The sequence below is a fragment of the Dendrobates tinctorius genome, unplaced genomic scaffold (genome assembly GCF_039654945.1).
Source record: "Dendrobates tinctorius isolate UK_male_01 unplaced genomic scaffold, ASM3965494v1 ptg000203l, whole genome shotgun sequence".
Classification (NCBI taxonomy): Eukaryota; Metazoa; Chordata; class Amphibia; order Anura; family Dendrobatidae; genus Dendrobates; species Dendrobates tinctorius.
In genome coordinates, this window is record NW_027361870.1 from 22,617,681 (window position 1) to 22,631,399 (window position 13,719).

Below are 13,719 nucleotides of genomic sequence, written 5' to 3' on the forward strand. Positions count from 1 at the left end.
GATCCCTCCTGTTCGGTCTCCTCTCATTTAAGGTGACCCTCCAATAGGGCACTGCTCAACGTGTGCTCCAGACCGTATCTGCCTTCCCAGTAGGAAGCAGTCACTCTTCCTTACACTTTCTCCTCCCACTATTGGCTAGTTACTAACATTAACTCCTTCTATGCCTATGGTCAACTACACATATTACACTATACATTACATTACTTATCTTACATTACCCCACACTATAAATTACACAGACAAACATCCCAATTCACATGAGACAATATTTACAACAGACGCAAGACATTATTCACATTACAATACATTGACACGATTGATGTCTTCAGTGGCAGGAACGCGACCTCAGTGGTCCACCACCCTTACAAATACATGGGTGCTCAGGTAATTCACTAATGACGTCAAGTAATTCATTCCTCTTACAAAGTGTTTATGGCAATCTACATTTTTTTTTTAAGAAACATTTTTGTACGTCCTCGTATCTTTCAGTACAGGCACACACAGGGTACATAAGAGAATTGTAAATGAAAAAATAAAATACCCTGTAAATCTGTGGCACTTAGAGGGTAGAAAGTTAAGAAGTTTTTGAAAGTGTGTTATGGTAATTTTATTATATCATTCCAGTGCCTGATGTTATGTGAATATCATGAACTCAGGAAAAACTCTATAATAAAAAATCAACTGATAAATAACACAGATAAAGAAAATCATCAAATCCCAAGAATTTTATATTGAGTATTTTGAAACCTGAGGCCATGATGAAGACCCCATAACATAGATAACGCAGCTTGGCCAAGCTCTCCTGTGTTCTCTATGAGAGCCACTCCCAGACCCTCTGGCAACATCTTATTCGCTAGAGAACAGTGGTTGGTATTCCAATGTGCCAATCCTTTCTCCCCCGATTTCATCTGTCAGGGGAGAGTTGCGAGGCAGGGGCTTATCTATAATAAGTCCAGGGGTTGCAATTGCACTTGGGCCCTGGAATTAGGGGGCCCAAGAGGACTCTATGGCCCATATGAGATGACCATTAATATTAAAGCCCTTGAATACTTTAGGGTCTTGGTGGAAATTTTGCATTGGGGCCCTCGAGCTTCACGTCATGCTACTGTTGGAAGGCATCCATACATATTTGACTGTCAGCAATCCCGCTATCATCAGGTTTGGATGACTTCAGTCTAATGTGTATGGGGGTCTTTACTTGTTGGCCTGCAGCTGCTACTGAGTCACATTGAGTTCAGTAAGTTGCTGTATAAATTTTTTCGCACTTAGCTACACTAGTGTTGCCTACATAAAGCCTGAGTTTCATCAAATAACTGTAGAAATGTGAAAAGTAATGAATTTGAAGCCTTGTGGGTGAAACCTGTAGTGTTCATCCCAATAAAGATGTTTAAGGCATTTGAGAGGAAATAATGGTCCTATTGATCTGTATGGTATTGGGATTTTATACCCTTCAATGGATTGATCATTCAGAATAAATACCTACGTTCTTGGCTTTATAATAGACAATGTAACACTGATCATGAAATGGGTAAAGCATTTTCTGGTTCTACCCTAGGAAGGTGGCAGATAAAAGACAAGACATTCAAGTAGCTGACAGAGTAACCTATAAGTGGCTGTCTTGTGCAATCTACTTGTCAGCTTTTCAGCTCGGAGAGGAGACGTGTGCCATCGCTGTCAGCTTTTTGTCATTCTTCCCCTCTTCCTTTCAGCAAGTTTAGTTCAATGAATGGATGTTATGTTGGACTTTGCCGAGCAACAAGGAGGATTATACATGTACATTTCAACACTTTGGGACTTACTGTAAAATACTGATCTGTGTGGTTACAATGGAATATAAAGAAATACAGCATATACATTGTGTCTTCACATAATAACCTTGCACTGTATCCTCTTTTCAGTTATTGCTTTGTGCTTCAATTTGCAGATATCAGTTCCATGAAGATTTTTCAGAAGTCATCTAGTAAATCTGAGGTTGATACATTGTGTTCTGCTGTAATTCCTTTTCAGAAAAAAATATTTTGCTCAGAGAATCAGATTTTTCTTGCATGTAAATAGTTCACATTTGTATTCATGTTTATGGGTTGTTACATTGAGTATATTTGGGTAAAAAGACCATGACACAAAACACTCAATTATTTAGGAACCAAACAAATACTAATGTTTGTCAGCCCTTATGAGTTTTATTATCATCATATTTTTAGAGGTTACATTATAACCCTTTTTTATCACTGAGATCTTTTGCTAATTGCTTGGCCAAAGCCTATGGTCACGCGAGCGCATATTCTCTCATCTGAGATAATGGCAAATCACACTCTGATCAAGCTTTGATCAGAGTGTCAGCATAGTGTGATCTGATTCTTTCAGATGAGGAAAAGATTGAGAAAAACATGTCTCCATCTTCTCCATTGTGTCAGTTTGTAAATGTTTTCCACTCACCCATTGACTTGCATTGTCGAGTGTGATCTGAATATCGCATCAAACTAGGGCATGCAGTGATTTTTTTCCTGCGGACATGTTCTGTCCTAGGAAAAAATCAGACATGTGCACGGTCCCAAAGAATAAAATTGGTCCAAGTGCGATCTGATGTTTTATCAAATCGCACTTGGACCAATAATATGGTGGTGTGCATGAGCACCAAGGTATAGCTATAAAGGGTTCAAAGTCTGTATCATACCAAGTCCCGATGCCTGATTGGGCACCAAATCTGATCTATCACCATATTTACCAATACAGACTTTTTAAATGACTTAACGGATCTCTTAAGGTACTGTCACACTTAGCGATGTACCAGCGATCCCGACCAGCGATATGATGCGATCAGGATAGCTGGTACATCGCTAAGTGGTCGCTAGTGAGCTGCCACACAGGCAGATCTCACCAGCGACATCGCTGGGGTCGGGGGTCGCTACTTACCTGTCACACTAGGCGAGCCTGCGTCCTCCCGCCCCCGTCCACGAGTCGCTCGTCTCTGCACAGGAAGCGCCGCAGGAAGCTGACGACGAGAAACAGTCCTGGACGTTCTCGCGCAATCAGCGATAACCAGCGGGGGAGCGGTCGTAGGTAAGTATCAGACACAGCGATGTCGATAGCAATATCGCTATAACGTCACAAGTTATAGCGAAATTTCTAGCGATATTGCTTAGTGTGACAGTACCTTTAGACCGAATGAAGATGGTGTACTTTGAAGAGAATAATTCAATAATCTTGATGCTAAGATGAGCATCTCATGAGTCTATCTAGAGTTTGACTCATGAGATGTATATTTTTAAAAAATATCAGATTGGCAAATGTTAAGAAAGGATTCCACAGCCATTCTGCTGATTGCACCATTAAAATGGTTAACTTGGCCGATATTTGCCTGGCATGGTATAGACTCAGCTGCTGAGCCTGCCCTTAACACACCCATCCTTTCTGTGAGGTAGCATTATGTCATGTGTGAGGAGTAGTGTTGAGCGATACCATCCGATACCCTAAAATATCGGATGGTATCGGCCCGATACGAAAAAAGTATCGGGTATCGCCGATTCCGATACCGGAAGTCCCATTCAAGTCTATGGGACTTCCGGTATCGGAATAAGAAAAACCCTTTTCTGTCCTTGTACAGCCTCTCGGGGGTGTGTACGGACCTTCCGGGGGTCTGTGCCGACTGCCCGGGGGTCTGTGCAGACTGCCGGGGGTCTGTGCCGGCCTGCCGGTGGTCTGTACCGACTGTCCGGGGGTCTGTGCAGGCTGCGGGGGGTCTGTGCAGGCATCGTCCGATGGGACTACAAGTCCCATCGGGCGAAGCCTGCTACCATGACGGAGATTGACACACTAGCTAATGATGGGACAGTAGTAGTCCCATCATCCGGCTAATGTGTTGAATGTAAAAAAAAAAAAATACATACTACATACATACTACATGCTACATACATACTACATACATGCTACATGCATGCAACATACATGCTACATACATGCTACATACATACTACATATATACTACATGCATGCAACATGCATACTACATATATACCACATATACAGTATACTACATGCATGCAACATACATATATACTACATATATACTACATGCAACATGCATACTACATATATACTACATGCATGCAACATACATATATACTACATATATACTACATGCAACATGCATACTACATATACTACATGCATGCAACATACATACTACATACAGTATATACCACATGCATGCAACATGCATACTACATATATGCAACATATATACTACATGCATGCAACATACATATATACTACATACAATACATTCATACAATACATACATATACAGTACATATAACATAGTACATACTCACCATCACTTGTCACTTTGTTCCCCGAAGCCATTGTCATCTGTGGAATAAATATTAAAATACCAAACCACCAATATACTTACCCCTGATCCGCAGAAGTCCACGAGTGTCCCACGATGATCTTGCATGGAGAACAGCAGCATCAGCTGATGCTACCATTCTTCACAGGCTCCAGGAATCCAATGACGGGAGGTAGGTATCCTTCCGCACTGTATTCCTCCGCCACTGTAAAAAAAAGTCCCTAGTCTCACTTTATTGCATTGCTGTGTGAGAAAATTCCCACGCAGCTTTTGCCTCTGGTGCATTACTTGAGAGACCACTCTCAGTATGGCGATACAGTGGGGAAAAAAGTATGTGATACACTGGCAATTTTGCAAGTTTTCCCACCTACAAAGAATGGAGAGGTCTGTATTTTTTATCGCAGGTAAACTTCAACTGTTAGAGACAGAATTTTAAAAAAAATCCAGAAAATCACACTGTGTGATTTTACGAGATTAATTTGCATTTTATTGCATGAAATAAGTATTTGATACATTAGGAAAATAGAACTTAATATTTGGTAGAATTGCAAAATCCAAGGATAGATGGCGGGCACCATCACATAGATCCACACCTCCGAACGGTACTTAGTATGTGTGAGAGAGACGCAGCCGGCAATTAACTGTTAACCCTTAGGTGCACATTCATGAAAAACAAGCAAATCCAGATTGCAAAAATGCGAAACGATCGTCGTCACTTCCTTTCAGCACCGTTAACATGCTTTTTCAATAAAGCCTTGACTACTTTACCCGATGAGTGCCATTCTTTCTATATTTTTGCAATCTTAATATTTGGTATAGAAACCATTGTTTGCAATTACAGAGGTCAGATGTTTCCTGTAGTACTTGACCAAGTTTGCACACACTGCAGCACGGATTTTGGTCCACTCCTCCATACAGATCTCCTGATCTTTCAGGTTTCAGGGCTGTTCTTGGGCAGCATTGAATTTCAGCTCCCTCCAAAGATTTTCTATTGGGTTCAGGTCTGGAGACTGTCTATGCCACTCCAGGACCTTGAAATTCTTCTCGCGGAGCCTTAGTTGCCCTTGCTGTGTATTTCTGGCCATTGCCATCGTGGAAGACCCAGTATCAATGTGCAAATTGTGGAGATCTTGTAAGGGCTTGGGAGGGTTATATACTGTATATATATATATATATATATATATCTCAATTGTTCACAATTTGGTATAACCCAACAAGAAACCTCACTAACAAGTCCTAAAACTTAACTTTTATTATGAACTAAAATAGTGGGATTATTCAAAACATGAAACATTCTGTCCTTATATTGCCTAAACCATTGTAATATAGTGTAAATGTGATTGCCAAAATATCGGTTCCTGACACCCCGGGGTGTCATCACTATAAGGCAGATAAGACAATTTTTATTCTTTTGCCTAATGCTATAATATGGATAACACATTATTGATCTTTTCTTGTTCCCTAGCCTTTTTAAATAGAATGTCTGAGCCCAGAATCCCTGCACCCAGTGGCGAATTATAATGAGGTCAATCTGAGCGGTAGCCAGGACCCAGTGGTGTGGGGGGCCACAAGCCCAGGGTAAATTGACCCATTATAATCCACCACTGTCTTTATGGCAGAAAGTCAGCTGGAGTGTACAAAGTATAATGGATGTCCTATGTCCCCCCATGTAACCACCAGCACATCACAGCAGGGCCATGGGTGCAGGCAGTTACCAGGAGGAGCTATGAGAGGGGAAGAGGCAGTGAGGAGGCGGGAAATGGCTGCCTAATGTTTCTTTACTCTCTCTTTGTTTCCTGGTCTAGTTTTTTGTGATCAAGCAGCAGCACAGAGACGACAGCGACTCCCGGATTGGCACGGAAAGGGGCGCCCGGGCGTGCAGGAGGGATCCCCACCTCTGCGTGGTGCTCAAGGCCAGGGTTGGGCAGAGGGAACCGGGGTACAGCAGGATGAGTCAGTCCCCGGGGCCGCCTGGCCTGCCGGGGGTGCAGGTAAGACCTGGCCGCTCCGTGCTGCTCAAGGGGGCGGTAGCTGCAAGTTCACTCACTTCAGGCTGGGAATGCCTAGGATACTTCTTGCGATACTACTCTTCTAGGGTAGTATCATTACGCAAGTAAGTAGTCATTACGCAAAGCACTAAAAGCTAGAGGTCACATACAGTGGTGGCCAAAAGTATTGGCACCCCTGCAATTCTGTCAGATAACACTCATTTTCTTCCTGAAAATGATTGCAATCACAAATTCTTTGGTATTATTATCTTGATTTAATTTGTCTTCAATGAAAAAAACAAAAAAAGAATTGTCCTAAAGCCAAATTGGATATAATTCTACACCAAACATAAAAAAGGGGGTGGACAAAAGTATTGGCACTGTTTGAAAAATCATGTGATGCTTCTCTAATTTGTGTAATTAACAGCACCTGTAACTTACCTGTGGCACCTAACAGGTGTTGACAATAACTAAATCACACTTGCAGCCAGTAGACATGGATTAAAGTTGACTCAACCTCTGTCCTGTGTCCTTGTGTGTACCACATTGAGCACGGAGAAAAGAAAGAAGACCAAAGAACTGTCTGAGGACTTGAGAAACCAAATTGTGAGGAAGCATGAGCAATCTCAAGGCTACAAGTCCATCTTCAAAGACCTGAATGTTCCTGTGTCTACCGTGCGCAGTGTCATCAAGAAGTTTAAAGCCCATGGCACTGTGGCTAACCTCCCTAGATGTGGACAGAAAACAAAAATTGACGAGAGATTTCAACGCAAGATTGTGCGGATGGTAGATAAAGAACCTCGACTAACATCCAAACAAGTTCAAGCTGCCCTGCAGTCCGAGGGTACAACAGTGTCAACCCGTACTATCCGTCGGCGTCTGAATGAAAAGGGACTGTGTGGTAGGATACCCAGGAAGACCCCACTTCTTACCCCGAGACATAAAAAAGCCAGGCTGGAGTTTGCCAAAACTTACCTGAGAAAGCCTAAAATGTTTTGAAAGAATGTTCTCTGATCAGATGAGACAAAAGTAGAGCTTTTTGGGAAAAGGCATCAACATAGAGTTTACAGGAAAAAAAAGAGGCATTCAAAGAAAAGAACACGGTCCCTACAGTCAAACATGGCGGAGGTTCCCTGATGGTTTGGGGTTGCTTTGCTGCCTCTGGCACTGGACTGCTTGACCATGTGCATGGCATTATGAAGTCTGAAGACTACCAACAAATTTTGCAGCATAATGTAGGGCCCAGTGTGAGAAAGCTGGGTCTCCTTCAGAGGTCATGGGTCTTACATCAGGACAATGACCCAAAACACACTTCAAAAAGCACTAGAAAATGGTTTGAGAAAAAGCACTGGAGACTTCTAAGGTAGCCAGCAATGAGTCCAGACCTGAATCCCATAGAACACCTGAGGAGAGATCTCAAAATGGCAGTTTGGAGAAGGCACCCTTCAAATATCAGGGACCTGGAGCTGTTTGTCAAAGAAGAATGGTCTAAAATTCCAGCAGAGCATTGTAAGAAACTCATTGATGGTTACCGGAAGCGATTGTTGGAAGTTATTTTGGCTAAAGGTTGTGCAATCAAGTATTAGGCTGAGGGTGCTAATACTTTTATCTGGCCCATTTTTGGAGATTTGTGTGAAATGTTCAATGATTTGATTTTTGCTTCATTCTCTTTTGTGTTTTTTCCTTGCAAGTAAATTAAATGAAGATAATAATACCAAAGAATTTGTGATTGCAATCATTTTCAGGAAGAAAATGAGTAATATCTGAAATAATTGCAGGGGTGCCAATACTTTTGCCCACCACTGTACCTACTATAACTGCTCATACTGTACTTTTAACTCTAATACCAAATATTTTAAAGGTACAGGATGTCTTGGTAAGATATAGTACTGTGGATCCAATTCTACTGTAGATATGATTACAGCAAATCTCTTCCTGCTGCCAAACTTTCTGCCCCTTCAATCTCTGCTACTCCCAGACTGGCACGGAGAGGGGCGCCCGGGCGTGCAGGAGGGATCCCCACCTCTTTGTGGTGCTCAAGGCCAGGGCTGCGCAGAGGGAACCGGGGTACAGCAGGATGAGTCAGTCCCCGGGGCCGCCCGGCCTGCCGGAGGTGCAGGTAAGATCTGGCCGCTCCGTGCTGCTCAGGGGGCGGTAGCTGCAAGTTCATTCACTTCAGGCTGGGAATGCCTGGGATACTTCTTGCGATACTACTCTTCTAGGGTGTATCTCAGCCGAGTTATTGAGGTACCTCACTGTGGAATAGCATTATACAGGGAGCACAGTCATCTCCATAGAGGGTGGTGGGGAGGTCCTGGGGTTAGTAGTAGCTGGTGACACTGAGGGGTCGTAATATTGTTACATTGTAGCCAGGATTTAACCCTTTCTCTGGGAAGGTGTCCATTCACAGACGGCCGGTAGCCAGTCATCATAGTGGAAGTTGTCTGTTACCATCAACTTTGTTATATGTGGGCAGTGGGCACCTCCAGTAAGGTGGGCACAAGAAGGCGGGTCTTGTCACCTCTGCCTCACACATAAGTTACTACAGTGGGGAAAAAAAGTATTTAGTCAGTCAGCAATAGTGCAAGTTCCACCACTTAAAAAGATGAGAGGCGTCTGTAATTTACATCATAGGTAGACCTCAACTATGGGAGACAAACTGAGAAAAAAAAATCCAGAAAATCACATTGTCTGTTTTTTTTTCATTTTATTTGAATATTATGGTGGAAAATAAGTATTTGGTCAGAAACAAAATTTCATCTCAATACTTTGTGATATATCCTTTGTTGGCAATGACAGAGGTCAAACGTTTTCTGTAAGTCTTCACAAGGTTGCCACACACTGTTGTTGGTATGTTGGCCCATTCCTCCATGCAGATCTCCTCTAGAGCAGTGATGTTTTTGGCTTTTCGCTTGGCAACACGGACTTTCAACTCCCTCCAAAGGTTTTCTATAGGGTTGAGATCTGGAGACTGGCTAGGCCACTCCAGGACCTTGAAATGCTTCTTACGAAGCCATTCCTTCGTTGCCCTGGCGGTGTGCTTTGGATCATTGTCATGTTGAAAGACCCAGCCACGTTTCATCTTCAATGCCTTTGCTGATGGAAGGAGGTTTGCACTCAAAATCTCACGATACATGGCCCCATTCATTCTTTCTTGTACCCGGATCAGTCGTCCTGGCCCCTTTGCTGAGAAACAGCCCCAAAGCATGATGTTTCCACCACCATGCTTTACAGTAGGTATGGTGTTTGATGGACGCAACTCAGTATTCTTTTTCCTCCAAACACGACAAGTTGTGTTTCTACCAAACAGTTCCAGTTTGGTTTCATCAGACCATAGGACATTCTCCCAAAACTCCTCTGGATCATCCAAATGCTCTCTAGCAAACTTCAGACGGGCCCGGACATGTACAGGCTTAAGCAGTGGGACACGTCTGGCACTGCAGGATCTGAGTCCATGGTGGCGTAGTGTGTTACTTATGGTAGGCCTTGTTATATTGGTCCCAGCTCTCTGCAGTTCATTCACTAGGTCCCCCCGCGTGGTTCTGGGATTTTTGCTCACCGTTCTTGTGATCATTCTGACCCCACGGGGTGGGATTTTGCGTGGAGCACCAGATCGAGGGAGATTATCAGTGGTCTTGTATGTCTTCCATTTTCTAATTATTGCTCCCACAGTTGATTTCTTCACTCCAAGCTGGTTGGCTATTGCAGATTCAGTCTTCCCAGCCTGGTGCAGGGCTACAATTTTGTTTCTGGTGTCCTTTGACAGCTCTTTGGTCTTCACCATAGTGGAGTTTGGAGTCAGACTGTTTGAGGGTGTGCACAGGTGTCTTTTTATACTGATAACAAGTTTAAACAGGTGCCATTACTACAGGTAATGAGTGGAGGAAAGAGGAGACTCTTAAAGAAGAAGTTACAGGTCTGTGAGAGCCAGAAATCTTGATTGCTTGTTTCTGACCAAATACTTATTTTCCACCATAATATGCAAATAAAATGAAAAAAAAACAGACAATGTGATTTTCTGGATTTTTTTTTCTCAGTTTGTCTCCCATAGTTGAGGTCTACCTATGATGTAAATTACAGACGCCTCTCATCTTTTTAAGTGGTGGAACTTGCACTATTGCTGACTGACTAAATACTTTTTTTCCCCACTGTATGAGGTGTACTTTATTCCTGCCACATTTCTTTCTTAGCCTACTGAGAGAAATGTTTTGACCAGTTGAAAGTTATACAACCTGAGGATTGTGCATGTGTGCGCTGCCCGCATGTAGTAACATGTGTGTGTATCTATATATATATATATATATATATATATATATACATATATTTTTACTTACTCCTACCCCTATATAAACCCTGCCTCTCCGACCGCTGTCCACTTTCCCATGCTCCTGTTCCAATCCTGTGGTCTTTTTTGTCCCCCCTTGGTCCTCCACATGCTGAACATCTGGGACATGACTAAAATTGCGCAATGTGCGCTTGTTTGTCGCCAGATGCAGCGTCGTGTCCAGTGTGTGAGGAGACGGTGACTTGTCTGTGGCGTTAACCCCTCTGCTGCCATGTTGGTCACAGCCTGTGACGAGGAGCTTCTCTTCCTGTGTATCAGGCCACAGGCTGTACATCAGAGGCTGCTTCTATCGGGGGATGTTCATGAAGCTGAAGCCTCTGTGTTGCTCGTGAAGTAACTTGTGTGACAAGTCATGGGTCCAGGTCAGCAGGTGATTGCAGACTATAAGCTGGTTTCGATGTTAGGTACAGGTGAGTCAGGACTAGATGTTGGGTGGAAGCCTTCCAGTATTTGTAAGGCCTCATGCACACGCTAAGTATTTGGTGAGTTTTTACCTCAGTATTTGTTAGGCCTCATGGACACGCTGAGTATTTGGTGTTTTTTACCTCAGTATTTCTGAGGCCTCGTGCACACATTGTGTATTTGCTGAGTTTTTTACCTCAGTATTTAACCTCTTCCCGCCCCTTGACGCACCGTATGAGTCATGAAAACTAGTGACTTCCCGATCCCATCACATGACCCCGTCACATGACCGGGGGCCCACAAAGTCTGAACAGCCCGGGGCCCTGGCTATCCTTAATCCACGCCTGCCTGTACCATAAGCTTCCACCATGAATCCCCAATATGCCACCACTGGGTTCCAACATGGGGGAAACCTAATGTATTACCAGCCTCCTACAGGATGGCACTTATGGCTGCATCTTCCCTCTGTCACTACGCAAAGCACTTAAAGTTAGAGGCCACATACCTACTATAACTGCTTAGACTGTACTTTTAACTCTAATACCAAATATCTTACAGGATGTCTTGGTAAGATATTGTACTGTGGTTCCAATTCTACTGTAGGTATGATTTGCAATCTTGGCCCCAAATTAGATTTCAAAGGCTGGGAAAAAAAGAATACCTGAAATGTAGTAATTATAGTGGGTGAGATAAGAAACATGCAACACTAAATATGGCTAGATAAATTATCAGAGTGTTAGCTGATAAACCATATTTAGTGCACTTACCTCAAGTGTTTGTTTTGCATTCCTTTGGCTTTTAAGATGACAGGATGTGATCAATTGCTTCCTTAAAGGTTGGCAGCTGTCCGACAGTGCATTTAAATTCTTTTTGATGTCTTCTAGTTTGTGCTAACGTTTGTGAACTACTGTTCAGATATAGAACCATGATTAAAATAATTTGTGCATCTGGTTATAATTAAAGGCCAGGTTCAATATAATGACAACTTTATTCGAAGGTCGGCACAGCAATAGCATCTCCTTGAAAATCAATTTTATATTGCATTATCTGTCTTGTGTTTGATCTTCACGTTTCCTAAACACTGGTCCATTGTGGTTATTGACACAGAAGCTGTTGATAAAATTCAAGGTGGACATTGTTTTTCATTATTATACAGTAAGCCTAAGTTCACACATTGCTTTTTTGATTCATTTTTCCTGCAGCTAAAACCTGATCTCTTTTCGGTAAAAAAGCCGCGTTTTTTACTGCGTTTTTCAGCATCACAAAGTTCAGCTTTGCTTCCGTCTTGCAAACATGAACAATGTAAGGTGTTCGGCCACCAATGTGTAATAAGGTAGAGAAGGAGTCCTGTACCCCTCAAGAATACATCATGACAAGTGTGTTGTCAGTAGTGTTGAGCATTCCGATACCGCAAGTATCGGGTATCGGCTGATATTAGTTGTATCGGAATTCCGATACTTAGTTCCGATACTTTTTTCATATCGAATACCGGAATCGGAAGTTCCCATAATGCTAGGAGCCCGCTCGATTTGATTCAGCCAATGGGGATCCTCAGAAGTGTGGGCATATCCTGTTAGGCATGTAGGCATGTTAACTACTGGCATGGCTGTGATTGGCTGCTGAAATGATGTCATGATGCACTATAAAAAGCGCTGCAGCCGCCATTTCTGGTCACTCTGCTGTGAATTCAGTTAGGGACAGGCTGCTGTTGAAGACTGTGAGGGACAGTTAGAAATAGCGATTCCACAAAACATATAGTGCTTAACCCAGGCTACATAAACCACCACTGTAGCTTGCTTTTCCCTAGCAGCACTGTTTTCACAGCTGTCTGCAAGGGCTGTGTGAGTGCAGACCCACGCTGTGCAGTGTGTCCTGCAGGCACGTCTGCTTGTAGGCCGGCCAGCGTGTGTCTCTGCCTCATACACATTTTTCTTTTATTGCTGCTTTTTTTTTCTCCTGTATAGTGTGCTTCCATACGTATCCTCAGTGGCGGATTAAGTGGACTATGGGCCCGGGGCTGTTCATAAAACCTGGGCCCCTGTACCCCCCTTCCTACCTGAGCGCTGCGGTCCCCATGCGGGAATTGACAGCCGTACGGACCGCAGCACTTGGTTTGCTGCGGGTCCATGCGGAAAACCCACCACCATTCCACCACGTGTGGACATGGCCTAAAAAGACGTTGCACATAAGCTGTAGGCCTACGGCCAATACGCACAAAATCGCCCAACGTGATCCTGACCATAGGGGATCCACTTTAATGTCCCCACTTTAATTTGAAGTCCCCTTACTTCATCCATTGCAGTGCCCTATCACCCACTCACTTCATCTGCAGTGCCGCCCCTTATCCCCCCTTCCATTTCATCATGTGCAGTCCCCTTCCCCCCAACTTCATGTGCAGCCCCACTCCCCCATCATCATGTGCAGTTAATTTTACCCCCACATCATGTGCAGTCCCCCTTAGGCTACTTTCACACATCAGGTTTTCGGCGTCAGGCGCGATCCGGCGTCGTGCCGGAACGCCGGATCCGGCAAATGTTTCGTAAAACCGGATGTGACGGATCCGGTTTTCTGCCGGATCCGTCTTTTTCTTGACAGACAAAACCGGATCCGTCTCATCCGGTTCATCCGTTTTTCTA